The sequence below is a fragment of the Triturus cristatus genome, chromosome 4_1, assembly GCF_964204655.1.
Source record: "Triturus cristatus chromosome 4_1, aTriCri1.1, whole genome shotgun sequence".
In the NCBI taxonomy this organism is placed as follows: domain Eukaryota; kingdom Metazoa; phylum Chordata; class Amphibia; order Caudata; family Salamandridae; genus Triturus; species Triturus cristatus.
This window is the reverse complement of record NC_140585.1, coordinates 150,903,862-150,931,098: the sequence shown is the minus strand read 5'-3', so window position 1 is coordinate 150,931,098 and position 27,237 is coordinate 150,903,862. Positions and strand designations below refer to the sequence as shown.

General features: G+C 36.4%; 34 non-coding genes across 34 annotated transcripts; all 34 read right to left on the bottom strand.

The window, feature by feature from the left end:
• Positions 1-423: 423 nt before the first annotated feature.
• TRNAK-UUU (transfer RNA lysine (anticodon UUU)) lies at positions 424-496 on the bottom strand. The gene has a single exon. It is a non-coding gene; the product is annotated as a tRNA-Lys (tRNA).
• A 459-nt stretch (positions 497-955) lies between these two features.
• On the bottom strand, positions 956-1,046 carry TRNAR-UCU (transfer RNA arginine (anticodon UCU)). The gene is given in 2 exon segments: positions 956-991; positions 1,010-1,046. It is a non-coding gene; the product is annotated as a tRNA-Arg (tRNA).
• Positions 1,047-1,387: 341 nt separating this feature from the next.
• Positions 1,388-1,460, bottom strand: TRNAK-UUU (transfer RNA lysine (anticodon UUU)). Its single transcript has one exon. It is a non-coding gene; the product is annotated as a tRNA-Lys (tRNA).
• Positions 1,461-2,324: 864 nt separating this feature from the next.
• Positions 2,325-2,397, bottom strand: TRNAK-UUU (transfer RNA lysine (anticodon UUU)). Its single transcript has one exon. It is a non-coding gene; the product is annotated as a tRNA-Lys (tRNA).
• An 864-nt stretch (positions 2,398-3,261) lies between these two features.
• Positions 3,262-3,334, bottom strand: TRNAK-UUU (transfer RNA lysine (anticodon UUU)). The gene has a single exon. It is a non-coding gene; the product is annotated as a tRNA-Lys (tRNA).
• An 864-nt stretch (positions 3,335-4,198) lies between these two features.
• On the bottom strand, positions 4,199-4,271 carry TRNAK-UUU (transfer RNA lysine (anticodon UUU)). The gene has a single exon. It is a non-coding gene; the product is annotated as a tRNA-Lys (tRNA).
• Positions 4,272-5,135: 864 nt separating this feature from the next.
• On the bottom strand, positions 5,136-5,208 carry TRNAK-UUU (transfer RNA lysine (anticodon UUU)). Its single transcript has one exon. It is a non-coding gene; the product is annotated as a tRNA-Lys (tRNA).
• A 1,396-nt stretch (positions 5,209-6,604) lies between these two features.
• On the bottom strand, positions 6,605-6,695 carry TRNAR-UCU (transfer RNA arginine (anticodon UCU)). Its single transcript is given in 2 exon segments — positions 6,605-6,640; positions 6,659-6,695. It is a non-coding gene; the product is annotated as a tRNA-Arg (tRNA).
• A 341-nt stretch (positions 6,696-7,036) lies between these two features.
• Positions 7,037-7,109, bottom strand: TRNAK-UUU (transfer RNA lysine (anticodon UUU)). The gene has a single exon. It is a non-coding gene; the product is annotated as a tRNA-Lys (tRNA).
• Positions 7,110-7,973: 864 nt separating this feature from the next.
• TRNAK-UUU (transfer RNA lysine (anticodon UUU)) lies at positions 7,974-8,046 on the bottom strand. The gene has a single exon. It is a non-coding gene; the product is annotated as a tRNA-Lys (tRNA).
• Positions 8,047-8,505: 459 nt separating this feature from the next.
• On the bottom strand, positions 8,506-8,596 carry TRNAR-UCU (transfer RNA arginine (anticodon UCU)). The gene is given in 2 exon segments: positions 8,506-8,541; positions 8,560-8,596. It is a non-coding gene; the product is annotated as a tRNA-Arg (tRNA).
• Positions 8,597-8,937: 341 nt separating this feature from the next.
• Positions 8,938-9,010, bottom strand: TRNAK-UUU (transfer RNA lysine (anticodon UUU)). The gene has a single exon. It is a non-coding gene; the product is annotated as a tRNA-Lys (tRNA).
• Positions 9,011-9,874: 864 nt separating this feature from the next.
• Positions 9,875-9,947, bottom strand: TRNAK-UUU (transfer RNA lysine (anticodon UUU)). The gene has a single exon. It is a non-coding gene; the product is annotated as a tRNA-Lys (tRNA).
• Positions 9,948-10,811: 864 nt separating this feature from the next.
• TRNAK-UUU (transfer RNA lysine (anticodon UUU)) lies at positions 10,812-10,884 on the bottom strand. The gene has a single exon. It is a non-coding gene; the product is annotated as a tRNA-Lys (tRNA).
• An 864-nt stretch (positions 10,885-11,748) lies between these two features.
• TRNAK-UUU (transfer RNA lysine (anticodon UUU)) lies at positions 11,749-11,821 on the bottom strand. Its single transcript has one exon. It is a non-coding gene; the product is annotated as a tRNA-Lys (tRNA).
• An 864-nt stretch (positions 11,822-12,685) lies between these two features.
• On the bottom strand, positions 12,686-12,758 carry TRNAK-UUU (transfer RNA lysine (anticodon UUU)). Its single transcript has one exon. It is a non-coding gene; the product is annotated as a tRNA-Lys (tRNA).
• A 1,396-nt stretch (positions 12,759-14,154) lies between these two features.
• On the bottom strand, positions 14,155-14,245 carry TRNAR-UCU (transfer RNA arginine (anticodon UCU)). The gene is given in 2 exon segments: positions 14,155-14,190; positions 14,209-14,245. It is a non-coding gene; the product is annotated as a tRNA-Arg (tRNA).
• Positions 14,246-14,586: 341 nt separating this feature from the next.
• Positions 14,587-14,659, bottom strand: TRNAK-UUU (transfer RNA lysine (anticodon UUU)). The gene has a single exon. It is a non-coding gene; the product is annotated as a tRNA-Lys (tRNA).
• Positions 14,660-15,523: 864 nt separating this feature from the next.
• Positions 15,524-15,596, bottom strand: TRNAK-UUU (transfer RNA lysine (anticodon UUU)). Its single transcript has one exon. It is a non-coding gene; the product is annotated as a tRNA-Lys (tRNA).
• Positions 15,597-16,460: 864 nt separating this feature from the next.
• TRNAK-UUU (transfer RNA lysine (anticodon UUU)) lies at positions 16,461-16,533 on the bottom strand. Its single transcript has one exon. It is a non-coding gene; the product is annotated as a tRNA-Lys (tRNA).
• Positions 16,534-17,397: 864 nt separating this feature from the next.
• TRNAK-UUU (transfer RNA lysine (anticodon UUU)) lies at positions 17,398-17,470 on the bottom strand. Its single transcript has one exon. It is a non-coding gene; the product is annotated as a tRNA-Lys (tRNA).
• Positions 17,471-17,929: 459 nt separating this feature from the next.
• Positions 17,930-18,020, bottom strand: TRNAR-UCU (transfer RNA arginine (anticodon UCU)). The gene is given in 2 exon segments: positions 17,930-17,965; positions 17,984-18,020. It is a non-coding gene; the product is annotated as a tRNA-Arg (tRNA).
• A 341-nt stretch (positions 18,021-18,361) lies between these two features.
• On the bottom strand, positions 18,362-18,434 carry TRNAK-UUU (transfer RNA lysine (anticodon UUU)). Its single transcript has one exon. It is a non-coding gene; the product is annotated as a tRNA-Lys (tRNA).
• An 864-nt stretch (positions 18,435-19,298) lies between these two features.
• TRNAK-UUU (transfer RNA lysine (anticodon UUU)) lies at positions 19,299-19,371 on the bottom strand. The gene has a single exon. It is a non-coding gene; the product is annotated as a tRNA-Lys (tRNA).
• An 864-nt stretch (positions 19,372-20,235) lies between these two features.
• TRNAK-UUU (transfer RNA lysine (anticodon UUU)) lies at positions 20,236-20,308 on the bottom strand. Its single transcript has one exon. It is a non-coding gene; the product is annotated as a tRNA-Lys (tRNA).
• Positions 20,309-21,172: 864 nt separating this feature from the next.
• TRNAK-UUU (transfer RNA lysine (anticodon UUU)) lies at positions 21,173-21,245 on the bottom strand. Its single transcript has one exon. It is a non-coding gene; the product is annotated as a tRNA-Lys (tRNA).
• An 864-nt stretch (positions 21,246-22,109) lies between these two features.
• Positions 22,110-22,182, bottom strand: TRNAK-UUU (transfer RNA lysine (anticodon UUU)). The gene has a single exon. It is a non-coding gene; the product is annotated as a tRNA-Lys (tRNA).
• An 864-nt stretch (positions 22,183-23,046) lies between these two features.
• TRNAK-UUU (transfer RNA lysine (anticodon UUU)) lies at positions 23,047-23,119 on the bottom strand. Its single transcript has one exon. It is a non-coding gene; the product is annotated as a tRNA-Lys (tRNA).
• A 459-nt stretch (positions 23,120-23,578) lies between these two features.
• On the bottom strand, positions 23,579-23,669 carry TRNAR-UCU (transfer RNA arginine (anticodon UCU)). The gene is given in 2 exon segments: positions 23,579-23,614; positions 23,633-23,669. It is a non-coding gene; the product is annotated as a tRNA-Arg (tRNA).
• Positions 23,670-24,010: 341 nt separating this feature from the next.
• Positions 24,011-24,083, bottom strand: TRNAK-UUU (transfer RNA lysine (anticodon UUU)). Its single transcript has one exon. It is a non-coding gene; the product is annotated as a tRNA-Lys (tRNA).
• Positions 24,084-24,947: 864 nt separating this feature from the next.
• Positions 24,948-25,020, bottom strand: TRNAK-UUU (transfer RNA lysine (anticodon UUU)). Its single transcript has one exon. It is a non-coding gene; the product is annotated as a tRNA-Lys (tRNA).
• An 864-nt stretch (positions 25,021-25,884) lies between these two features.
• On the bottom strand, positions 25,885-25,957 carry TRNAK-UUU (transfer RNA lysine (anticodon UUU)). The gene has a single exon. It is a non-coding gene; the product is annotated as a tRNA-Lys (tRNA).
• Positions 25,958-26,416: 459 nt separating this feature from the next.
• On the bottom strand, positions 26,417-26,507 carry TRNAR-UCU (transfer RNA arginine (anticodon UCU)). The gene is given in 2 exon segments: positions 26,417-26,452; positions 26,471-26,507. It is a non-coding gene; the product is annotated as a tRNA-Arg (tRNA).
• A 342-nt stretch (positions 26,508-26,849) lies between these two features.
• Positions 26,850-26,922, bottom strand: TRNAK-UUU (transfer RNA lysine (anticodon UUU)). Its single transcript has one exon. It is a non-coding gene; the product is annotated as a tRNA-Lys (tRNA).
• Positions 26,923-27,237: the final 315 nt, after the last annotated feature.

Below are 27,237 nucleotides of genomic sequence, written 5' to 3'. Positions count from 1 at the left end.
GATAAAGGAGGGATAAAACTGACCCAGCTAGTATTCCAACCCAAAGACTTTGAATGCTTTCTCTACATTCGCCTAGAACCCCAAGCCGCTATCCATTGCACCAGAGATCCAACCTGATTCAACAAGGTGAACAGAAATTCTCAAATAAAAAGATGAGCTATCAGCGGTTGACCAACTTTATAAAGTGATTTGGAAACTATAAGCAGGGTTCCATTTTGAACATTGAATTGGGGTAAAGATAATCAACATCTCAAACGACATGATACCGTTGCGGTAAGTCTTCTTAACTCTTGTCAAATGGTACACGACCGATGGGTATTTAATGGCTCCATTAAGAGTAACTTGCAATTACTCTAATGGGACTACTCGTTCATTGGATCCTGAAAAGAGCATGTCATTAGAGTACATTTTCTTTAAACAAACCGCCTGAACAGGGACTTGAACCCTGGACCCTCAGATTAAAAGTCTGATGCTCTACCGACTGAGCTATCCAGGCTCTGATACAGCAAACCTCAAAATCACCTAATCAAAATTTGGCAGTGTCCCAACTAACGCTATGTTTCTTAAGATGGTTACCTGAAGAAGGTACCAAATACACTAGAATATAATAATGAATTGATATTTCAAGCATTTGAAATTTCTTCAGTAAATGTAACCTTATTTTTAGTCCTGAAGTTGCTACTATCTCATTTTTTTGCTGACGTCAAATTCATATGTGTTTATTGACATGGTAAAATTAAGGAAGGGCCCAAAATCTTACTTCCGAGTAAATTATATTTTCATCAGTACAGCTGACAATTTCCTCTTCTGCATAGATTACCCAAATTGAACGGTGTCTCTTTAAAATAGACTTCCTTTTACTGACCTTTTTTAGCAAATGATTTTGGTGAAGCAGAAGCATGCATGCATCGCTTATAACTTCTTTAAATAGTTATGAAATAAACAGGGATAAAACTGACTCTGGTGGGATTCGAACCCACAGCCTTTGAATACCTTCTTGACATTCACCTAGAAGTCCAATGCGCTATCCATTGCGCCACAGAGCCAATTTGCTTGAATGAGGTGCACAGATATTCAGAAATGAAATAATGAGCTTTGAGCTGTTGATCAACTTTATAAAGTTCATTGGATACTATAACCATGGCTATATTTTGAATATTGAATTGGGTAAAAGTTATTCACCGTGTCAAACTACATGATACAGTTGGTAAGTCTGCATACAACTTAAGTTTAGTGTATAGTCATCTGATATATGAGACAGATGGGTTTTTCACTTCTCCATGAAAGACGTTTTTTTTAAATTTTGGTAATAGAATATCTTATTCATCATGCAGTGGAACACAAAAAGAATGTACAATCAGAATACTTTTTCTTTAAAGTAGCCGACCGCCTGAACAGGGACTTGAACCCTGGACCCTCAGATTAAAAGTCTGATGCTCTACCGACTGAGCTATCCAGGCTCTGCAACACTGCAACTAAAAACCAGCTAAAAATGATGTGGACGCACACCAACCTACACTTTAATTCTTAATATGGTTACATATATTAGCAATCAAATATGTAGAGTTTAATAATTAATTGATATTTCAAGCATTTGAAATTTCAGCAGCACACGTAATCTATTTTAAATCCTGAAATTCGTTCTATCTCATTTTCGGCTGACTTAGAAATCATGTCTCTAAATTGACATTGTGAAATTAGTAAAAGGCCAAATACTATTACTAGGTACTAAATTACATGTCCAGCAGTATAACTGGAAATTTACTCTTGGGCATAGATTATGCAACATTTTCAAAGCAAACAGTGTCTGTTTAAATAGACTTTCTTTCACTGCCGTTTTGGTAAATGTCTCTGGTTATGCAGAAGCAGGCATTGTTTGTTACTGTTTCAATTAGTTATAAGATAAAGGAGGGATAAAACTGACCCAGCTAGTATTCCAACCCAAAGACTTTGAATGCTTTCTCTACATTCGCCTAGAACCCCAAGCCGCTATCCATTGCACCAGAGATCCAACCTGATTCAACAAGGTGAACAGAAATTCTCAAATAAAAAGATGAGCTATCAGCGGTTGACCAACATTATAAAGTGATTTGGAAACTATAAGCAGGGTTCCATTTTGAACATTGAATTGGGGAAAAGATAATCAACATCTCAAACGACATGATACCGTTGCGGTAAGTCTTCTTAACTCTTGTCAAATGGTACACGACCGATGGGTATTTAATGGCTCCATTAAGAGTAACTTGCAATTACTCTAATGGGACTACTCGTTCATTGGATCCTGAAAAGAGCATGTCATTAGAGTACATTTTCTTTAAACAAACCGCCTGAACAGGGACTTGAACCCTGGACCCTCAGATTAAAAGTCTGATGCTCTACCGACTGAGCTATCCAGGCTCTGCAACACTGCAACTAAAAATCAGCTAAAAATGATGTGGACGCACACCAACCTACACTTTAATTCTTAATATGGTTACATATATTAGCAATCAAATATGTAGAGTTTAATAATTAATTGATATTTCAAGCATTTGAAATTTCAGCAGCACACGTAATCTATTTTAAATCCTGAAATTCGTTCTATCTCATTTTCGGCTGACTTAGAAATCATGTCTCTAAATTGACATTGTGAAATTAGAAAAAGGCCAAATACTATTACTAGGTACTAAATTACATGTCCAGCAGTATAACTGGAAATTTACTCTTGGGCATAGATTATGCAACATTTTCAAAGCAAACAGTGTCTGTTTAAATAGACTTTCTTTCACTGCCGTTTTGGTAAATGTCTCTGGTTATGCAGAAGCAGGCATTGTTTGTTACTGTTTCAATTAACTATAAGATAAAGGAGGGATAAAACTGACCCAGCTAGTATTCCAACCCAAAGACTTTGAATGCTTTCTCTACATTCGCCTAGAACCCCAAGCCGCTATCCATTGCACCAGAGATCCAACCTGATTCAACAAGGTGAACAGAAATTCTCAAATAAAAAGATGAGCTATCAGCGGTTGACCAACTTTATAAAGTGATTTGGAAACTATAAGCAGGGTTCCATTTTGAACATTGAATTGGGGAAAAGATAATCAACATCTCAAACGACATGATACCGTTGCGGTAAGTCTTCTTAACTCTTGTCAAATGGTACACGACCGATGGGTATTTAATGGCTCCATTAAGAGTAACTTGCAATTACTCTAATGGGACTACTCGTTCATTGGATCCTGAAAAGAGCATGTCATTAGAGTACATTTTCTTTAAACAAACCGCCTGAACAGGGACTTGAACCCTGGACCCTCAGATTAAAAGTCTGATGCTCTACCGACTGAGCTATCCAGGCTCTGCAACACTGCAACTAAAAATCAGCTAAAAATGATGTGGACGCACACCAACCTACACTTTAATTCTTAATATGGTTACATATATTAGCAATCAAATATGTAGAGTTTAATAATTAATTGATATTTCAAGCATTTGAAATTTCAGCAGCACACGTAATCTATTTTAAATCCTGAAATTCGTTCTATCTCATTTTCGGCTGACTTAGAAATCATGTCTCTAAATTGACATTGTGAAATTAGTAAAAGGCCAAATACTATTACTAGGTACTAAATTACATGTCCAGCAGTATAACTGGAAATTTACTCTTGGGCATAGATTATGCAACATTTTCAAAGCAAACAGTGTCTGTTTAAATAGACTTTCTTTCACTGCCGTTTTGGTAAATGTCTCTGGTTATGCAGAAGCAGGCATTGTTTGTTACTGTTTCAATTAGTTATAAGATAAAGGAGGGATAAAACTGACCCAGCTAGTATTCCAACCCAAAGACTTTGAATGCTTTCTCTACATTCGCCTAGAACCCCAAGCCGCTATCCATTGCACCAGAGATCCAACCTGATTCAACAAGGTGAACAGAAATTCTCAAATAAAAAGATGAGCTATCAGCGGTTGACCAACTTTATAAAGTGATTTGGAAACTATAAGCAGGGTTCCATTTTGAACATTGAATTGGGGAAAAGATAATCAACATCTCAAACGACATGATACCGTTGCGGTAAGTCTTCTTAACTCTTGTCAAATGGTACACGACCGATGGGTATTTAATGGCTCCATTAAGAGTAACTTGCAATTACTCTAATGGGACTACTCGTTCATTGGATCCTGAAAAGAGCATGTCATTAGAGTACATTTTCTTTAAACAAACCGCCTGAACAGGGACTTGAACCCTGGACCCTCAGATTAAAAGTCTGATGCTCTACCGACTGAGCTATCCAGGCTCTGCAACACTGCAACTAAAAACCAGCTAAAAATGATGTGGACGCACACCAACCTACACTTTAATTCTTAATATGGTTACATATATTAGCAATCAAATATGTAGAGTTTAATAATTAATTGATATTTCAAGCATTTGAAATTTCAGCAGCACACGTAATCTATTTTAAATCCTGAAATTCGTTCTATCTCATTTTCGGCTGACTTAGAAATCATGTCTCTAAATTGACATTGTGAAATTAGTAAAAGGCCAAATACTATTACTAGGTACTAAATTACATGTCCAGCAGTATAACTGGAAATTTACTCTTGGGCATAGATTATGCAACATTTTCAAAGCAAACAGTGTCTGTTTAAATAGACTTTCTTTCACTGCCGTTTTGGTAAATGTCTCTGGTTATGCAGAAGCAGGCATTGTTTGTTACTGTTTCAATTAGTTATAAGATAAAGGAGGGATAAAACTGACCCAGCTAGTATTCCAACCCAAAGACTTTGAATGCTTTCTCTACATTCGCCTAGAACCCCAAGCCGCTATCCATTGCACCAGAGATCCAACCTGATTCAACAAGGTGAACAGAAATTCTCAAATAAAAAGATGAGCTATCAGCGGTTGACCAACTTTATAAAGTGATTTGGAAACTATAAGCAGGGTTCCATTTTGAACGTTGAATTGGGGAAAAGATAATCAACATCTCAAACGACATGATACCGTTGCGGTAAGTCTTCTTAACTCTTGTCAAATGGTACACGACCGATGGGTATTTAATGGCTCCATTAAGAGTAACTTGCAATTACTCTAATGGGACTACTCGTTCATTGGATCCTGAAAAGAGCATGTCATTAGAGTACATTTTCTTTAAACAAACCGCCTGAACAGGGACTTGAACCCTGGACCCTCAGATTAAAAGTCTGATGCTCTACCGACTGAGCTATCCAGGCTCTGCAACATTGCAACTAAAAATCAGCTAAAAATGATGTGGACGCACACCAACCTACACTTTAATTCTTAATATGGTTACATATATTAGCAATCAAATATGTAGAGTTTAATAATTAATTGATATTTCAAGCATTTGAAATTTCAGCAGCACACGTAATCTATTTTAAATCCTGAAATTCGTTCTATCTCATTTTCGGCTGACTTAGAAATCATGTCTCTAAATTGACATTGTGAAATTAGTAAAAGGCCAAATACTATTACTAGGTACTAAATTACATGTCCAGCAGTATAACTGGAAATTTACTCTTGGGCATAGATTATGCAACATTTTCAAAGCAAACAGTGTCTGTTTAAATAGACTTTCTTTCACTGCCGTTTTGGTAAATGTCTCTGGTTATGCAGAAGCAGGCATTGTTTGTTACTGTTTCAATTAGTTATAAGATAAAGGAGGGATAAAACTGACCCAGCTAGTATTCCAACCCAAAGACTTTGAATGCTTTCTCTACATTCGCCTAGAACCCCAAGCCGCTATCCATTGCACCAGAGATCCAACCTGATTCAACAAGGTGAACAGAAATTCTCAAATAAAAAGATGAGCTATCAGCGGTTGACCAACTTTATAAAGTGATTTGGAAACTATAAGCAGGGTTCCATTTTGAACATTGAATTGGGGAAAAGATAATCAACATCTCAAACGACATGATACCGTTGCGGTAAGTCTTCTTAACTCTTGTCAAATGGTACACGACCGATGGGTATTTAATGGCTCCATTAAGAGTAACTTGCAATTACTCTAATGGGACTACTCGTTCATTGGATCCTGAAAAGAGCATGTCATTAGAGTACATTTTCTTTAAACAAACCGCCTGAACAGGGACTTGAACCCTGGACCCTCAGATTAAAAGTCTGATGCTCTACCGACTGAGCTATCAAGGCTCTGATACAGCAAACCTCAAAATCACCTAATCAAAATTTGGCAGTGTCCCAACTAACGCTATGTTTCTTAAGATGGTTACCTGAAGAAGGTACCAAATACACTAGAATATAATAATGAATTGATATTTCAAGCATTTGAAATTTCTTCAGTAAATGTAACCTTATTTTTAGTCCTGAAGTTGCTACTATCTCATTTTTTTGCTGACGTCAAATTCATATGTGTTTATTGACATGGTAAAATTAAGGAAGGGCCCAAAATCTTACTTCCGAGTAAATTATATTTTCATCAGTACAGCTGACAATTTCCTCTTCTGCATAGATTACCCAAATTGAACGGTGTCTCTTTAAAATAGACTTCCTTTTACTGACCTTTTTTAGCAAATGATTTTGGTGAAGCAGAAGCATGCATGCATCGCTTATAACTTCTTTAAATAGTTATGAAATAAACAGGGATAAAACTGACTCTGGTGGGATTCGAACCCACAGCCTTTGAATACCTTCTTGACATTCACCTAGAAGTCCAATGCGCTATCCATTGCGCCACAGAGCCAATTTGCTTGAATGAGGTGCACAGATATTCAGAAATGAAATAATGAGCTTTGAGCTGTTGATCAACTTTATAAAGTTCATTGGATACTATAACCATGGCTATATTTTGAATATTGAATTGGGTAAAAGTTATTCACCGTGTCAAACTACATGATACAGTTGGTAAGTCTGCATACAACTTAAGTTTAGTGTATAGTCATCTGATATATGAGACAGATGGGTTTTTCACTTCTCCATGAAAGACGTTTTTTTTAAATTTTGGTAATGGAATATCTTATTCATCATGCAGTGGAACACAAAAAGAATGTACAATCAGAATACTTTTTCTTTAAAGTAGCCGACCGCCTGAACAGGGACTTGAACCCTGGACCCTCAGATTAAAAGTCTGATGCTCTACCGACTGAGCTATCCAGGCTCTGCAACACTGCAACTAAAAATCAGCTAAAAATGATGTGGACGCACACCAACCTACACTTTAATTCTTAATATGGTTACATATATTAGCAATCAAATATGTAGAGTTTAATAATTAATTGATATTTCAAGCATTTGAAATTTCAGCAGCACACGTAATCTATTTTAAATCCTGAAATTCGTTCTATCTCATTTTCGGCTGACTTAGAAATCATGTCTCTAAATTGACATTGTGAAATTAGTAAAAGGCCAAATACTATTACTAGGTACTAAATTACATGTCCAGCAGTATAACTGGAAATTTACTCTTGGGCATAGATTATGCAACATTTTCAAAGCAAACAGTGTCTGTTTAAATAGACTTTCTTTCACTGCCGTTTTGGTAAATGTCTCTGGTTATGCAGAAGCAGGCATTGTTTGTTACTGTTTCAATTAGTTATAAGATAAAGGAGGGATAAAACTGACCCAGCTAGTATTCCAACCCAAAGACTTTGAATGCTTTCTCTACATTAGCCTAGAACCCCAAGCCGCTATCCATTGCACCAGAGATCCAACCTGATTCAACAAGGTGAACAGAAATTCTCAAATAAAAAGATGAGCTATCAGCGGTTGACCAACTTTATAAAGTGATTTGGAAACTATAAGCAGGGTTCCATTTTGAACATTGAATTGGGGAAAAGATAATCAACATCTCAAACGACATGATACCGTTGCGGTAAGTCTTCTTAACTCTTGTCAAATGGTACACGACCGATGGGTATTTAATGGCTCCATTAAGAGTAACTTGCAATTACTCTAATGGGACTACTCGTTCATTGGATCCTGAAAAGAGCATGTCATTAGAGTACATTTTCTTTAAACAAACCGCCTGAACAGGGACTTGAACCCTGGACCCTCAGATTAAAAGTCTGATGCTCTACCGACTGAGCTATCCAGGCTCTGATACAGCAAACCTCAAAATCACCTAATCAAAATTTGGCAGTGTCCCAACTAACGCTATGTTTCTTAAGATGGTTACCTGAAGAAGGTACCAAATACACTAGAATATAATAATGAATTGATATTTCAAGCATTTGAAATTTCTTCAGTAAATGTAACCTTATTTTTAGTCCTGAAGTTGCTACTATCTCATTTTTTTGCTGACGTCAAATTCATATGTGTTTATTGACATGGTAAAATTAAGGAAGGGCCCAAAATCTTACTTCCGAGTAAATTATATTTTCATCAGTACAGCTGACAATTTCCTCTTCTGCATAGATTACCCAAATTGAACGGTGTCTCTTTAAAATAGACTTCCTTTTACTGACCTTTTTTAGCAAATGATTTTGGTGAAGCAGAAGCATGCATGCATCGCTTATAACTTCTTTAAATAGTTATGAAATAAACAGGGATAAAACTGACTCTGGTGGGATTCGAACCCACAGCCTTTGAATACCTTCTTGACATTCACCTAGAAGTCCAATGCGCTATCCATTGCGCCACAGAGCCAATTTGCTTGAATGAGGTGCACAGATATTCAGAAATGAAATAATGAGCTTTGAGCTGTTGATCAACTTTATAAAGTTCATTGGATACTATAACCATGGCTATATTTTGAATATTGAATTGGGTAAAAGTTATTCACCGTGTCAAACTACATGATACAGTTGGTAAGTCTGCATACAACTTAAGTTTAGTGTATAGTCATCTGATATATGAGACAGATGGGTTTTTCACTTCTCCATGAAAGACGTTTTTTTTAAATTTTGGTAATAGAATATCTTATTCATCATGCAGTGGAACACAAAAAGAATGTACAATCAGAATACTTTTTCTTTAAAGTAGCCGACCGCCTGAACAGGGACTTGAACCCTGGACCCTCAGATTAAAAGTCTGATGCTCTACCGACTGAGCTATCCAGGCTCTGCAACACTGCAACTAAAAACCAGCTAAAAATGATGTGGACGCACACCAACCTACACTTTAATTCTTAATATGGTTACATATATTAGCAATCAAATATGTAGAGTTTAATAATTAATTGATATTTCAAGCATTTGAAATTTCAGCAGCACACGTAATCTATTTTAAATCCTGAAATTCGTTCTATCTCATTTTCGGCTGACTTAGAAATCATGTCTCTAAATTGACATTGTGAAATTAGTAAAAGGCCAAATACTATTACTAGGTACTAAATTACATGTCCAGCAGTATAACTGGAAATTTACTCTTGGGCATAGATTATGCAACATTTTCAAAGCAAACAGTGTCTGTTTAAATAGACTTTCTTTCACTGCCGTTTTGGTAAATGTCTCTGGTTATGCAGAAGCAGGCATTGTTTGTTACTGTTTCAATTAGTTATAAGATAAAGGAGGGATAAAACTGACCCAGCTAGTATTCCAACCCAAAGACTTTGAATGCTTTCTCTACATTCGCCTAGAACCCCAAGCCGCTATCCATTGCACCAGAGATCCAACCTGATTCAACAAGGTGAACAGAAATTCTCAAATAAAAAGATGAGCTATCAGCGGTTGACCAACATTATAAAGTGATTTGGAAACTATAAGCAGGGTTCCATTTTGAACATTGAATTGGGGAAAAGATAATCAACATCTCAAACGACATGATACCGTTGCGGTAAGTCTTCTTAACTCTTGTCAAATGGTACACGACCGATGGGTATTTAATGGCTCCATTAAGAGTAACTTGCAATTACTCTAATGGGACTACTCGTTCATTGGATCCTGAAAAGAGCATGTCATTAGAGTACATTTTCTTTAAACAAACCGCCTGAACAGGGACTTGAACCCTGGACCCTCAGATTAAAAGTCTGATGCTCTACCGACTGAGCTATCCAGGCTCTGCAACACTGCAACTAAAAATCAGCTAAAAATGATGTGGACGCACACCAACCTACACTTTAATTCTTAATATGGTTACATATATTAGCAATCAAATATGTAGAGTTTAATAATTAATTGATATTTCAAGCATTTGAAATTTCAGCAGCACACGTAATCTATTTTAAATCCTGAAATTCGTTCTATCTCATTTTCGGCTGACTTAGAAATCATGTCTCTAAATTGACATTGTGAAATTAGAAAAAGGCCAAATACTATTACTAGGTACTAAATTACATGTCCAGCAGTATAACTGGAAATTTACTCTTGGGCATAGATTATGCAACATTTTCAAAGCAAACAGTGTCTGTTTAAATAGACTTTCTTTCACTGCCGTTTTGGTAAATGTCTCTGGTTATGCAGAAGCAGGCATTGTTTGTTACTGTTTCAATTAACTATAAGATAAAGGAGGGATAAAACTGACCCAGCTAGTATTCCAACCCAAAGACTTTGAATGCTTTCTCTACATTCGCCTAGAACCCCAAGCCGCTATCCATTGCACCAGAGATCCAACCTGATTCAACAAGGTGAACAGAAATTCTCAAATAAAAAGATGAGCTATCAGCGGTTGACCAACTTTATAAAGTGATTTGGAAACTATAAGCAGGGTTCCATTTTGAACATTGAATTGGGGAAAAGATAATCAACATCTCAAACGACATGATACCGTTGCGGTAAGTCTTCTTAACTCTTGTCAAATGGTACACGACCGATGGGTATTTAATGGCTCCATTAAGAGTAACTTGCAATTACTCTAATGGGACTACTCGTTCATTGGATCCTGAAAAGAGCATGTCATTAGAGTACATTTTCTTTAAACAAACCGCCTGAACAGGGACTTGAACCCTGGACCCTCAGATTAAAAGTCTGATGCTCTACCGACTGAGCTATCCAGGCTCTGCAACACTGCAACTAAAAATCAGCTAAAAATGATGTGGACGCACACCAACCTACACTTTAATTCTTAATATGGTTACATATATTAGCAATCAAATATGTAGAGTTTAATAATTAATTGATATTTCAAGCATTTGAAATTTCAGCAGCACACGTAATCTATTTTAAATCCTGAAATTCGTTCTATCTCATTTTCGGCTGACTTAGAAATCATGTCTCTAAATTGACATTGTGAAATTAGTAAAAGGCCAAATACTATTACTAGGTACTAAATTACATGTCCAGCAGTATAACTGGAAATTTACTCTTGGGCATAGATTATGCAACATTTTCAAAGCAAACAGTGTCTGTTTAAATAGACTTTCTTTCACTGCCGTTTTGGTAAATGTCTCTGGTTATGCAGAAGCAGGCATTGTTTGTTACTGTTTCAATTAGTTATAAGATAAAGGAGGGATAAAACTGACCCAGCTAGTATTCCAACCCAAAGACTTTGAATGCTTTCTCTACATTCGCCTAGAACCCCAAGCCGCTATCCATTGCACCAGAGATCCAACCTGATTCAACAAGGTGAACAGAAATTCTCAAATAAAAAGATGAGCTATCAGCGGTTGACCAACTTTATAAAGTGATTTGGAAACTATAAGCAGGGTTCCATTTTGAACATTGAATTGGGGAAAAGATAATCAACATCTCAAACGACATGATACCGTTGCGGTAAGTCTTCTTAACTCTTGTCAAATGGTACACGACCGATGGGTATTTAATGGCTCCATTAAGAGTAACTTGCAATTACTCTAATGGGACTACTCGTTCATTGGATCCTGAAAAGAGCATGTCATTAGAGTACATTTTCTTTAAACAAACCGCCTGAACAGGGACTTGAACCCTGGACCCTCAGATTAAAAGTCTGATGCTCTACCGACTGAGCTATCCAGGCTCTGCAACACTGCAACTAAAAACCAGCTAAAAATGATGTGGACGCACACCAACCTACACTTTAATTCTTAATATGGTTACATATATTAGCAATCAAATATGTAGAGTTTAATAATTAATTGATATTTCAAGCATTTGAAATTTCAGCAGCACACGTAATCTATTTTAAATCCTGAAATTCGTTCTATCTCATTTTCGGCTGACTTAGAAATCATGTCTCTAAATTGACATTGTGAAATTAGTAAAAGGCCAAATACTATTACTAGGTACTAAATTACATGTCCAGCAGTATAACTGGAAATTTACTCTTGGGCATAGATTATGCAACATTTTCAAAGCAAACAGTGTCTGTTTAAATAGACTTTCTTTCACTGCCGTTTTGGTAAATGTCTCTGGTTATGCAGAAGCAGGCATTGTTTGTTACTGTTTCAATTAGTTATAAGATAAAGGAGGGATAAAACTGACCCAGCTAGTATTCCAACCCAAAGACTTTGAATGCTTTCTCTACATTCGCCTAGAACCCCAAGCCGCTATCCATTGCACCAGAGATCCAACCTGATTCAACAAGGTGAACAGAAATTCTCAAATAAAAAGATGAGCTATCAGCGGTTGACCAACTTTATAAAGTGATTTGGAAACTATAAGCAGGGTTCCATTTTGAACGTTGAATTGGGGAAAAGATAATCAACATCTCAAACGACATGATACCGTTGCGGTAAGTCTTCTTAACTCTTGTCAAATGGTACACGACCGATGGGTATTTAATGGCTCCATTAAGAGTAACTTGCAATTACTCTAATGGGACTACTCGTTCATTGGATCCTGAAAAGAGCATGTCATTAGAGTACATTTTCTTTAAACAAACCGCCTGAACAGGGACTTGAACCCTGGACCCTCAGATTAAAAGTCTGATGCTCTACCGACTGAGCTATCCAGGCTCTGCAACATTGCAACTAAAAATCAGCTAAAAATGATGTGGACGCACACCAACCTACACTTTAATTCTTAATATGGTTACATATATTAGCAATCAAATATGTAGAGTTTAATAATTAATTGATATTTCAAGCATTTGAAATTTCAGCAGCACACGTAATCTATTTTAAATCCTGAAATTCGTTCTATCTCATTTTCGGCTGACTTAGAAATCATGTCTCTAAATTGACATTGTGAAATTAGTAAAAGGCCAAATACTATTACTAGGTACTAAATTACATGTCCAGCAGTATAACTGGAAATTTACTCTTGGGCATAGATTATGCAACATTTTCAAAGCAAACAGTGTCTGTTTAAATAGACTTTCTTTCACTGCCGTTTTGGTAAATGTCTCTGGTTATGCAGAAGCAGGCATTGTTTGTTACTGTTTCAATTAGTTATAAGATAAAGGAGGGATAAAACTGACCCAGCTAGTATTCCAACCCAAAGACTTTGAATGCTTTCTCTACATTCGCCTAGAACCCCAAGCCGCTATCCATTGCACCAGAGATCCAACCTGATTCAACAAGGTGAACAGAAATTCTCAAATAAAAAGATGAGCTATCAGCGGTTGACCAACTTTATAAAGTGATTTGGAAACTATAAGCAGGGTTCCATTTTGAACATTGAATTGGGGAAAAGATAATCAACATCTCAAACGACATGATACCGTTGCGGTAAGTCTTCTTAACTCTTGTCAAATGGTACACGACCGATGGGTATTTAATGGCTCCATTAAGAGTAACTTGCAATTACTCTAATGGGACTACTCGTTCATTGGATCCTGAAAAGAGCATGTCATTAGAGTACATTTTCTTTAAACAAACCGCCTGAACAGGGACTTGAACCCTGGACCCTCAGATTAAAAGTCTGATGCTCTACCGACTGAGCTATCAAGGCTCTGATACAGCAAACCTCAAAATCACCTAATCAAAATTTGGCAGTGTCCCAACTAACGCTATGTTTCTTAAGATGGTTACCTGAAGAAGGTACCAAATACACTAGAATATAATAATGAATTGATATTTCAAGCATTTGAAATTTCTTCAGTAAATGTAACCTTATTTTTAGTCCTGAAGTTGCTACTATCTCATTTTTTTGCTGACGTCAAATTCATATGTGTTTATTGACATGGTAAAATTAAGGAAGGGCCCAAAATCTTACTTCCGAGTAAATTATATTTTCATCAGTACAGCTGACAATTTCCTCTTCTGCATAGATTACCCAAATTGAACGGTGTCTCTTTAAAATAGACTTCCTTTTACTGACCTTTTTTAGCAAATGATTTTGGTGAAGCAGAAGCATGCATGCATCGCTTATAACTTCTTTAAATAGTTATGAAATAAACAGGGATAAAACTGACTCTGGTGGGATTCGAACCCACAGCCTTTGAATACCTTCTTGACATTCACCTAGAAGTCCAATGCGCTATCCATTGCGCCACAGAGCCAATTTGCTTGAATGAGGTGCACAGATATTCAGAAATGAAATAATGAGCTTTGAGCTGTTGATCAACTTTATAAAGTTCATTGGATACTATAACCATGGCTATATTTTGAATATTGAATTGGGTAAAAGTTATTCACCGTGTCAAACTACATGATACAGTTGGTAAGTCTGCATACAACTTAAGTTTAGTGTATAGTCATCTGATATATGAGACAGATGGGTTTTTCACTTCTCCATGAAAGACGTTTTTTTTAAATTTTGGTAATGGAATATCTTATTCATCATGCAGTGGAACACAAAAAGAATGTACAATCAGAATACTTTTTCTTTAAAGTAGCCGACCGCCTGAACAGGGACTTGAACCCTGGACCCTCAGATTAAAAGTCTGATGCTCTACCGACTGAGCTATCCAGGCTCTGCAACACTGCAACTAAAAATCAGCTAAAAATGATGTGGACGCACACCAACCTACACTTTAATTCTTAATATGGTTACATATATTAGCAATCAAATATGTAGAGTTTAATAATTAATTGATATTTCAAGCATTTGAAATTTCAGCAGCACACGTAATCTATTTTAAATCCTGAAATTCGTTCTATCTCATTTTCGGCTGACTTAGAAATCATGTCTCTAAATTGACATTGTGAAATTAGTAAAAGGCCAAATACTATTACTAGGTACTAAATTACATGTCCAGCAGTATAACTGGAAATTTACTCTTGGGCATAGATTATGCAACATTTTCAAAGCAAACAGTGTCTGTTTAAATAGACTTTCTTTCACTGCCGTTTTGGTAAATGTCTCTGGTTATGCAGAAGCAGGCATTGTTTGTTACTGTTTCAATTAGTTATAAGATAAAGGAGGGATAAAACTGACCCAGCTAGTATTCCAACCCAAAGACTTTGAATGCTTTCTCTACATTCGCCTAGAACCCCAAGCCGCTATCCATTGCACCAGAGATCCAACCTGATTCAACAAGGTGAACAGAAATTCTCAAATAAAAAGATGAGCTATCAGCGGTTGACCAACTTTATAAAGTGATTTGGAAACTATAAGCAGGGTTCCATTTTGAACATTGAATTGGGGAAAAGATAATCAACATCTCAAACGACATGATACCGTTGCGGTAAGTCTTCTTAACTCTTGTCAAATGGTACACGACCGATGGGTATTTAATGGCTCCATTAAGAGTAACTTGCAATTACTCTAATGGGACTACTCGTTCATTGGATCCTGAAAAGAGCATGTCATTAGAGTACATTTTCTTTAAACAAACCGCCTGAACAGGGACTTGAACCCTGGACCCTCAGATTAAAAGTCTGATGCTCTACCGACTGAGCTATCCAGGCTCTGCAACACTGCAACTAAAAACCAGCTAAAAATGATGTGGACGCACACCAACCTACACTTTAATTCTTAATATGGTTACATATATTAGCAATCAAATATGTAGAGTTTAATAATTAATTGATATTTCAAGCATTTGAAATTTCAGCAGCACACGTAATCTATTTTAAATCCTGAAATTCGTTCTATCTCATTTTCGGCTGACTTAGAAATCATGTCTCTAAATTGACATTGTGAAATTAGTAAAAGGCCAAATACTATTACTAGGTACTAAATTACATGTCCAGCAGTATAACTGGAAATTTACTCTTGGGCATAGATTATGCAACATTTTCAAAGCAAACAGTGTCTGTTTAAATAGACTTTCTTTCACTGCCGTTTTGGTAAATGTCTCTGGTTATGCAGAAGCAGGCATTGTTTGTTACTGTTTCAATTAGTTATAAGATAAAGGAGGGATAAAACTGACCCAGCTAGTATTCCAACCCAAAGACTTTGAATGCTTTCTCTACATTCGCCTAGAACCCCAAGCCGCTATCCATTGCACCAGAGATCCAACCTGATTCAACAAGGTGAACAGAAATTCTCAAATAAAAAGATGAGCTATCAGCGGTTGACCAACTTTATAAAGTGATTTGGAAACTATAAGCAGGGTTCCATTTTGAACGTTGAATTGGGGAAAAGATAATCAACATCTCAAACGACATGATACCGTTGCGGTAAGTCTTCTTAACTCTTGTCAAATGGTACACGACCGATGGGTATTTAATGGCTCCATTAAGAGTAACTTGCAATTACTCTAATGGGACTACTCGTTCATTGGATCCTGAAAAGAGCATGTCATTAGAGTACATTTTCTTTAAACAAACCGCCTGAACAGGGACTTGAACCCTGGACCCTCAGATTAAAAGTCTGATGCTCTACCGACTGAGCTATCCAGGCTCTGCAACATTGCAACTAAAAATCAGCTAAAAATGATGTGGACGCACACCAACCTACACTTTAATTCTTAATATGGTTACATATATTAGCAATCAAATATGTAGAGTTTAATAATTAATTGATATTTCAAGCATTTGAAATTTCAGCAGCACACGTAATCTATTTTAAATCCTGAAATTCGTTCTATCTCATTTTCGGCTGACTTAGAAATCATGTCTCTAAATTGACATTGTGAAATTAGTAAAAGGCCAAATACTATTACTAGGTACTAAATTACATGTCCAGCAGTATAACTGGAAATTTACTCTTGGGCATAGATTATGCAACATTTTCAAAGCAAACAGTGTCTGTTTAAATAGACTTTCTTTCACTGCCGTTTTGGTAAATGTCTCTGGTTATGCAGAAGCAGGCATTGTTTGTTACTGTTTCAATTAGTTATAAGATAAAGGAGGGATAAAACTGACCCAGCTAGTATTCCAACCCAAAGACTTTGAATGCTTTCTCTACATTCGCCTAGAACCCCAAGCCGCTATCCATTGCACCAGAGATCCAACCTGATTCAACAAGGTGAACAGAAATTCTCAAATAAAAAGATGAGCTATCAGCGGTTGACCAACTTTATAAAGTGATTTGGAAACTATAAGCAGGGTTCCATTTTGAACATTGAATTGGGGTAAAGATAATCAACATCTCAAACGACATGATACCGTTGCGGTAAGTCTTCTTAACTCTTGTCAAATGGTACACGACCGATGGGTATTTAATGGCTCCATTAAGAGTAACTTGCAATTACTCTAATGGGACTACTCGTTCATTGGATCCTGAAAAGAGCATGTCATTAGAGTACATTTTCTTTAAACAAACCGCCTGAACAGGGACTTGAACCCTGGACCCTCAGATTAAAAGTCTGATGCTCTACCGACTGAGCTATCCAGGCTCTGATACAGCAAACCTCAAAATCACCTAATCAAAATTTGGCAGTGTCCCAACTAACGCTATGTTTCTTAAGATGGTTACCTGAAGAAGGTACCAAATACACTAGAATATAATAATGAATTGATATTTCAAGCATTTGAAATTTCTTCAGTAAATGTAACCTTATTTTTAGTCCTGAAGTTGCTACTATCTCATTTTTTTGCTGACTTCAAATTCATATGTGTTTATTGACATGGTAAAATTAAGGAAGGGCCCAAAATCTTACTTCCGAGTAAATTATATTTTCATCAGTACAGCTGACAATTTCCTCTTCTGCATAGATTACCCAAATTGAACGGTGTCTCTTTAAAATAGACTTCCTTTTACTGACCTTTTTTAGCAAATGATTTTGGTGAAGCAGAAGCATGCATGCATCGCTTATAACTTCTTTAAATAGTTATGAAATAAACAGGGATAAAACTGACTCTGGTGGGATTCGAACCCACAGCCTTTGAATACCTTCTTGACATTCACCTAGAAGTCCAATGCGCTATCCATTGCGCCACAGAGCCAATTTGCTTGAATGAGGTGCACAGATATTCAGAAATGAAATAATGAGCTTTGAGCTGTTGATCAACTTTATAAAGTTCATTGGATACTATAACCATGGCTATATTTTGAATATTGAATTGGGTAAAAGTTATTCACCGTGTCAAACTACATGATACAGTTGGTAAGTCTGCATACAACTTAAGTTTAGTGTATAGTCATCTGATATATGAGACAGATGGGTTTTTCACTTCTCCATGAAAGACGTTTTTTTTAAATTTTGGTAATAGAATATCTTATTCATCATGCAGTGGAACACAAAAAGAATGTACAATCAGAATACTTTTTCTTTAAAGTAGCCGACCGCCTGAACAGGGACTTGAACCCTGGACCCTCAGATTAAAAGTCTGATGCTCTACCGACTGAGCTATCCAGGCTCTGCAACACTGCAACTAAAAACCAGCTAAAAATGATGTGGACGCACACCAACCTACACTTTAATTCTTAATATGGTTACATATATTAGCAATCAAATATGTAGAGTTTAATAATTAATTGATATTTCAAGCATTTGAAATTTCAGCAGCACACGTAATCTATTTTAAATCCTGAAATTCGTTCTATCTCATTTTCGGCTGACTTAGAAATCATGTCTCTAAATTGACATTGTGAAATTAGTAAAAGGCCAAATACTATTACTAGGTACTAAATTACATGTCCAGCAGTATAACTGGAAATTTACTCTTGGGCATAGATTATGCAACATTTTCAAAGCAAACAGTGTCTGTTTAAATAGACTTTCTTTCACTGCCGTTTTGGTAAATGTCTCTGGTTATGCAGAAGCAGGCATTGTTTGTTACTGTTTCAATTAGTTATAAGATAAAGGAGGGATAAAACTGACCCAGCTAGTATTCCAACCCAAAGACTTTGAATGCTTTCTCTACATTCGCCTAGAACCCCAAGCCGCTATCCATTGCACCAGAGATCCAACCTGATTCAACAAGGTGAACAGAAATTCTCAAATAAAAAGATGAGCTATCAGCGGTTGACCAACATTATAAAGTGATTTGGAAACTATAAGCAGGGTTCCATTTTGAACATTGAATTGGGGAAAAGATAATCAACATCTCAAACGACATGATACCGTTGCGGTAAGTCTTCTTAACTCTTGTCAAATGGTACACGACCGATGGGTATTTAATGGCTCCATTAAGAGTAACTTGCAATTACTCTAATGGGACTACTCGTTCATTGGATCCTGAAAAGAGCATGTCATTAGAGTACATTTTCTTTAAACAAACCGCCTGAACAGGGACTTGAACCCTGGACCCTCAGATTAAAAGTCTGATGCTCTACCGACTGAGCTATCCAGGCTCTGCAACACTGCAACTAAAAATCAGCTAAAAATGATGTGGACGCACACCAACCTACACTTTAATTCTTAATATGGTTACATATATTAGCAATCAAATATGTAGAGTTTAATAATTAATTGATATTTCAAGCATTTGAAATTTCAGCAGCACACGTAATCTATTTTAAATCCTGAAATTCGTTCTATCTCATTTTCGGCTGACTTAGAAATCATGTCTCTAAATTGACATTGTGAAATTAGAAAAAGGCCAAATACTATTACTAGGTACTAAATTACATGTCCAGCAGTATAACTGGAAATTTACTCTTGGGCATAGATTATGCAACATTTTCAAAGCAAACAGTGTCTGTTTAAATAGACTTTCTTTCACTGCCGTTTTGGTAAATGTCTCTGGTTATGCAGAAGCAGGCATTGTTTGTTACTGTTTCAATTAACTATAAGATAAAGGAGGGATAAAACTGACCCAGCTAGTATTCCAACCCAAAGACTTTGAATGCTTTCTCTACATTCGCCTAGAACCCCAAGCCGCTATCCATTGCACCAGAGATCCAACCTGATTCAACAAGGTGAACAGAAATTCTCAAATAAAAAGATGAGCTATCAGCGGTTGACCAACTTTATAAAGTGATTTGGAAACTATAAGCAGGGTTCCATTTTGAACATTGAATTGGGGAAAAGATAATCAACATCTCAAACGACATGATACCGTTGCGGTAAGTCTTCTTAACTCTTGTCAAATGGTACACGACCGATGGGTATTTAATGGCTCCATTAAGAGTAACTTGCAATTACTCTAATGGGACTACTCGTTCATTGGATCCTGAAAAGAGCATGTCATTAGAGTACATTTTCTTTAAACAAACCGCCTGAACAGGGACTTGAACCCTGGACCCTCAGATTAAAAGTCTGATGCTCTACCGACTGAGCTATCCAGGCTCTGCAACACTGCAACTAAAAATCAGCTAAAAATGATGTGGACGCACACCAACCTACACTTTAATTCTTAATATGGTTACATATATTAGCAATCAAATATGTAGAGTTTAATAATTAATTGATATTTCAAGCATTTGAAATTTCAGCAGCACACGTAATCTATTTTAAATCCTGAAATTCGTTCTATCTCATTTTCGGCTGACTTAGAAATCATGTCTCTAAATTGACATTGTGAAATTAGTAAAAGGCCAAATACTATTACTAGGTACTAAATTACATGTCCAGCAGTATAACTGGAAATTTACTCTTGGGCATAGATTATGCAACATTTTCAAAGCAAACAGTGTCTGTTTAAATAGACTTTCTTTCACTGCCGTTTTGGTAAATGTCTCTGGTTATGCAGAAGCAGGCATTGTTTGTTACTGTTTCAATTAGTTATAAGATAAAGGAGGGATAAAACTGACCCAGCTAGTATTCCAACCCAAAGACTTTGAATGCTTTCTCTACATTCGCCTAGAACCCCAAGCCGCTATCCATTGCACCAGAGATCCAACCTGATTCAACAAGGTGAACAGAAATTCTCAAATAAAAAGATGAGCTATCAGCGGTTGACCAACTTTATAAAGTGATTTGGAAACTATAAGCAGGGTTCCATTTTGAACATTGAATTGGGGAAAAGATAATCAACATCTCAAACGACATGATACCGTTGCGGTAAGTCTTCTTAACTCTTGTCAAATGGTACACGACCGATGGGTATTTAATGGCTCCATTAAGAGTAACTTGCAATTACTCTAATGGGACTACTCGTTCATTGGATCCTGAAAAGAGCATGTCATTAGAGTACATTTTCTTTAAACAAACCGCCTGAACAGGGACTTGAACCCTGGACCCTCAGATTAAAAGTCTGATGCTCTACCGACTGAGCTATCCAGGCTCTGCAACACTGCAACTAAAAACCAGCTAAAAATGATGTGGACGCACACCAACCTACACTTTAATTCTTAATATGGTTACATATATTAGCAATCAAATATGTAGAGTTTAATAATTAATTGATATTTCAAGCATTTGAAATTTCAGCAGCACACGTAATCTATTTTAAATCCTGAAATTCGTTCTATCTCATTTTCGGCTGACTTAGAAATCATGTCTCTAAATTGACATTGTGAAATTAGTAAAAGGCCAAATACTATTACTAGGTACTAAATTACATGTCCAGCAGTATAACTGGAAATTTACTCTTGGGCATAGATTATGCAACATTTTCAAAGCAAACAGTGTCTGTTTAAATAGACTTTCTTTCACTGCCGTTTTGGTAAATGTCTCTGGTTATGCAGAAGCAGGCATTGTTTGTTACTGTTTCAATTAGTTATAAGATAAAGGAGGGATAAAACTGACCCAGCTAGTATTCCAACCCAAAGACTTTGAATGCTTTCTCTACATTCGCCTAGAACCCCAAGCCGCTATCCATTGCACCAGAGATCCAACCTGATTCAACAAGGTGAACAGAAATTCTCAAATAAAAAGATGAGCTATCAGCGGTTGACCAACTTTATAAAGTGATTTGGAAACTATAAGCAGGGTTCCATTTTGAACGTTGAATTGGGGAAAAGATAATCAACATCTCAAACGACATGATACCGTTGCGGTAAGTCTTCTTAACTCTTGTCAAATGGTACACGACCGATGGGTATTTAATGGCTCCATTAAGAGTAACTTGCAATTACTCTAATGGGACTACTCGTTCATTGGATCCTGAAAAGAGCATGTCATTAGAGTACATTTTCTTTAAACAAACCGCCTGAACAGGGACTTGAACCCTGGACCCTCAGATTAAAAGTCTGATGCTCTACCGACTGAGCTATCCAGGCTCTGCAACACTGCAACTAAAAACCAGCTAAAAATGATGTGGACGCACACCAACCTACACTTTAATTCTTAATATGGTTACATATATTAGCAATCAAATATGTAGAGTTTAATAATTAATTGATATTTCAAGCATTTGAAATTTCAGCAGCACACGTAATCTATTTTCAATCCTGAAATTCGTTCTATCTCATTTTCGGCTGACTTAGAAATCATGTCTCTAAATTGACATTGTGAAATTAGTAAAAGGCCAAATACTATTACTAGGTACTAAATTACATGTCCAGCAGTATAACTGGAAATTTACTCTTGGGCATAGATTATGCAACATTTTCAAAGCAAACAGTGTCTGTTTAAATAGACTTTCTTTCACTGCCGTTTTGGTAAATGTCTCTGGTTATGCAGAAGCAGGCATTGTTTGTTACTGTTTCAATTAGTTATAAGATAAAGGAGGGATAAAACTGACCCAGCTAGTATTCCAACCCAAAGACTTTGAATGCTTTCTCTACATTCGCCTAGAACCCCAAGCCGCTATCCATTGCACCAGAGATCCAACCTGATTCAACAAGGTGAACAGAAATTCTCAAATAAAAAGATGAGCTATCAGCGGTTGACCAACTTTATAAAGTGATTTGGAAACTATAAGCAGGGTTCCATTTTGAACATTGAATTGGGGTAAAGATAATCAACATCTCAAACGACATGATACCGTTGCGGTAAGTCTTCTTAACTCTTGTCAAATGGTACACGACCGATGGGTATTTAATGGCTCCATTAAGAGTAACTTGCAATTACTCTAATGGGACTACTCGTTCATTGGATCCTGAAAAGAGCATGTCATTAGAGTACATTTTCTTTAAACAAACCGCCTGAACAGGGACTTGAACCCTGGACCCTCAGATTAAAAGTCTGATGCTCTACCGACTGAGCTATCCAGGCTCTGATACAGCAAACCTCAAAATCACCTAATCAAAATTTGGCAGTGTCCCAACTAACGCTATGTTTCTTAAGATGGTTACCTGAAGAAGGTACCAAATACACTAGAATATAATAATGAATTGATATTTCAAGCATTTGAAATTTCTTCAGTAAATGTAACCTTATTTTTAGTCCTGAAGTTGCTACTATCTCATTTTTTTGCTGACGTCAAATTCATATGTGTTTATTGACATGGTAAAATTAAGGAAGGGCCCAAAATCTTACTTCCGAGTAAATTATATTTTCATCAGTACAGCTGACAATTTCCTCTTCTGCATAGATTACCCAAATTGAACGGTGTCTCTTTAAAATAGACTTCCTTTTACTGACCTTTTTTAGCAAATGATTTTGGTGAAGCAGAAGCATGCATGCATCGCTTATAACTTCTTTAAATAGTTATGAAATAAACAGGGATAAAACTGACTCTGGTGGGATTCGAACCCACAGCCTTTGAATACCTTCTTGACATTCACCTAGAAGTCCAATGCGCTATCCATTGCGCCACAGAGCCAATTTGCTTGAATGAGGTGCACAGATATTCAGAAATGAAATAATGAGCTTTGAGCTGTTGATCAACTTTATAAAGTTCATTGGATACTATAACCATGGCTATATTTTGAATATTGAATTGGGTAAAAGTTATTCACCGTGTCAAACTACATGATACAGTTGGTAAGTCTGCATACAACTTAAGTTTAGTGTATAGTCATCTGATATATGAGACAGATGGGTTTTTCACTTCTCCATGAAAGACGTTTTTTTTAAATTTTGGTAATAGAATATCTTATTCATCATGCAGTGGAACACAAAAAGAATGTACAATCAGAATACTTTTTCTTTAAAGTAGCCGACCGCCTGAACAGGGACTTGAACCCTGGACCCTCAGATTAAAAGTCTGATGCTCTACCGACTGAGCTATCCAGGCTCTGCAACACTGCAACTAAAAACCAGCTAAAAATGATGTGGACGCACACCAACCTACACTTTAATTCTTAATATGGTTACATATATTAGCAATCAAATATGTAGAGTTTAATAATTAATTGATATTTCAAGCATTTGAAATTTCAGCAGCACACGTAATCTATTTTAAATCCTGAAATTCGTTCTATCTCATTTTCGGCTGACTTAGAAATCATGTCTCTAAATTGACATTGTGAAATTAGTAAAAGGCCAAATACTATTACTAGGTACTAAATTACATGTCCAGCAGTATAACTGGAAATTTACTCTTGGGCATAGATTATGCAACATTTTCAAAGCAAACAGTGTCTGTTTAAATAGACTTTCTTTCACTGCCGTTTTGGTAAATGTCTCTGGTTATGCAGAAGCAGGCATTGTTTGTTACTGTTTCAATTAGTTATAAGATAAAGGAGGGATAAAACTGACCCAGCTAGTATTCCAACCCAAAGACTTTGAATGCTTTCTCTACATTCGCCTAGAACCCCAAGCCGCTATCCATTGCACCAGAGATCCAACCTGATTCAACAAGGTGAACAGAAATTCTCAAATAAAAAGATGAGCTATCAGCGGTTGACCAACATTATAAAGTGATTTGGAAACTATAAGCAGGGTTCCATTTTGAACATTGAATTGGGGAAAAGATAATCAACATCTCAAACGACATGATACCGTTGCGGTAAGTCTTCTTAACTCTTGTCAAATGGTACACGACCGATGGGTATTTAATGGCTCCATTAAGAGTAACTTGCAATTACTCTAATGGGACTACTCGTTCATTGGATCCTGAAAAGAGCATGTCATTAGAGTACATTTTCTTTAAACAAACCGCCTGAACAGGGACTTGAACCCTGGACCCTCAGATTAAAAGTCTGATGCTCTACCGACTGAGCTATCCAGGCTCTGCAACACTGCAACTAAAAATCAGCTAAAAATGATGTGGACGCACACCAACCTACACTTTAATTCTTAATATGGTTACATATATTAGCAATCAAATATGTAGAGTTTAATAATTAATTGATATTTCAAGCATTTGAAATTTCAGCAGCACACGTAATCTATTTTAAATCCTGAAATTCGTTCTATCTCATTTTCGGCTGACTTAGAAATCATGTCTCTAAATTGACATTGTGAAATTAGAAAAAGGCCAAATACTATTACTAGGTACTAAATTACATGTCCAGCAGTATAACTGGAAATTTACTCTTGGGCATAGATTATGCAACATTTTCAAAGCAAACAGTGTCTGTTTAAATAGACTTTCTTTCACTGCCGTTTTGGTAAATGTCTCTGGTTATGCAGAAGCAGGCATTGTTTGTTACTGTTTCAATTAGTTATAAGATAAAGGAGGGATAAAACTGACCCAGCTAGTATTCCAACCCAAAGACTTTGAATGCTTTCTCTACATTAGCCTAGAACCCCAAGCCGCTATCCATTGCACCAGAGATCCAACCTGATTCAACAAGGTGAACAGAAATTCTCAAATAAAAAGATGAGCTATCAGCGGTTGACCAACTTTATAAATTGATTTGGAAACTATAAGCAGGGTTCCATTTTGAACATTGAATTGGGGAAAAGATAATCAACATCTCAAACGACATGATACCGTTGCGGTAAGTCTTCTTAACTCTTGTCAAATGGTACACGACCGATGGGTATTTAATGGCTCCATTAAGAGTAACTTGCAATTACTCTAATGGGACTACTCGTTCATTGGATCCTGAAAAGAGCATGTCATTAGAGTACATTTTCTTTAAACAAACCGCCTGAACAGGGACTTGAACCCTGGACCCTCAGATTAAAAGTCTGATGCTCTACCGACTGAGCTATCCAGGCTCTGATACAGCAAACCTCAAAATCACCTAATCAAAATTTGGCAGTGTCCCAACTAACGCTATGTTTCTTAAGATGGTTACCTGAAGAAGGTACCAAATACACTAGAATATAATAATGAATTGATATTTCAAGCATTTGAAATTTCTTCAGTAAATGTAACCTTATTTTTAGTCCTGAAGTTGCTACTATCTCATTTTTTTGCTGACGTCAAATTCATATGTGTTTATTGACATGGTAAAATTAAGGAAGGGCCCAAAATCTTACTTCCGAGTAAATTATATTTTCATCAGTACAGCTGACAATTTCCTCTTCTGCATAGATTACCCAAATTGAACGGTGTCTCTTTAAAATAGACTTCCTTTTACTGACCTTTTTTAGCAAATGATTTTGGTGAAGCAGAAGCATGCATGCATCGCTTATAACTTCTTTAAATAGTTATGAAATAAACAGGGATAAAACTGACTCTGGTGGGATTCGAACCCACAGCCTTTGAATACCTTCTTGACATTCACCTAGAAGTCCAATGCGCTATCCATTGCGCCACAGAGCCAATCTGCTTGAATGAGGTGCACAGATATTCAGAAATGAAATAATGAGCTTTGAGCTGTTGATCAACTTTATAAAGTTCATTGGATACTATAACCATGGCTATATTTTGAATATTGAATTGGGTAAAAGTTATTCACCGTGTCAAACTACATGATACAGTTGGTAAGTCTGCATACAACTTAAGTTTAGTGTATCGTCATCTGATATATGAGACAGATGGGTTTTTCACTTCTCCATGAAAGACGTTTTTTTTTAAATTTTGGTAATGGAATATCTTATTCATCATGCAGTGGAACACAAAAAGAATGTACAATCAGAATACATTTTCTTTAAAGTAGCCGACCGCCTGAACAGGGACTTGAACCCTGGACCCTCAGATTAAAAGTCTGATGCTCTACCGACTGAGCTATCCAGGCTCTGCAACACTGCAACTAAAAATCAGCTAAAAATGATGTGGACGCACACCAACCTACACTTTAATTCTTAATATGGTTACATATATTAGCAATCAAATATGTAGAGTTTAATAATTAATTGATATTTCAAGCATTTGAAATTTCAGCAGCACACGTAATCTATTTTAAATCCTGAAATTCGTTCTATCTCATTTTCGGCTGACTTAGAAATCATGTCTCTAAATTGACATTGTGAAATTAGTAAAAGGCCAAATACTATTACTAGGTACTAAATTACATGTCCAGCAGTATAACTGGAAATTTACTCTTGGGCAT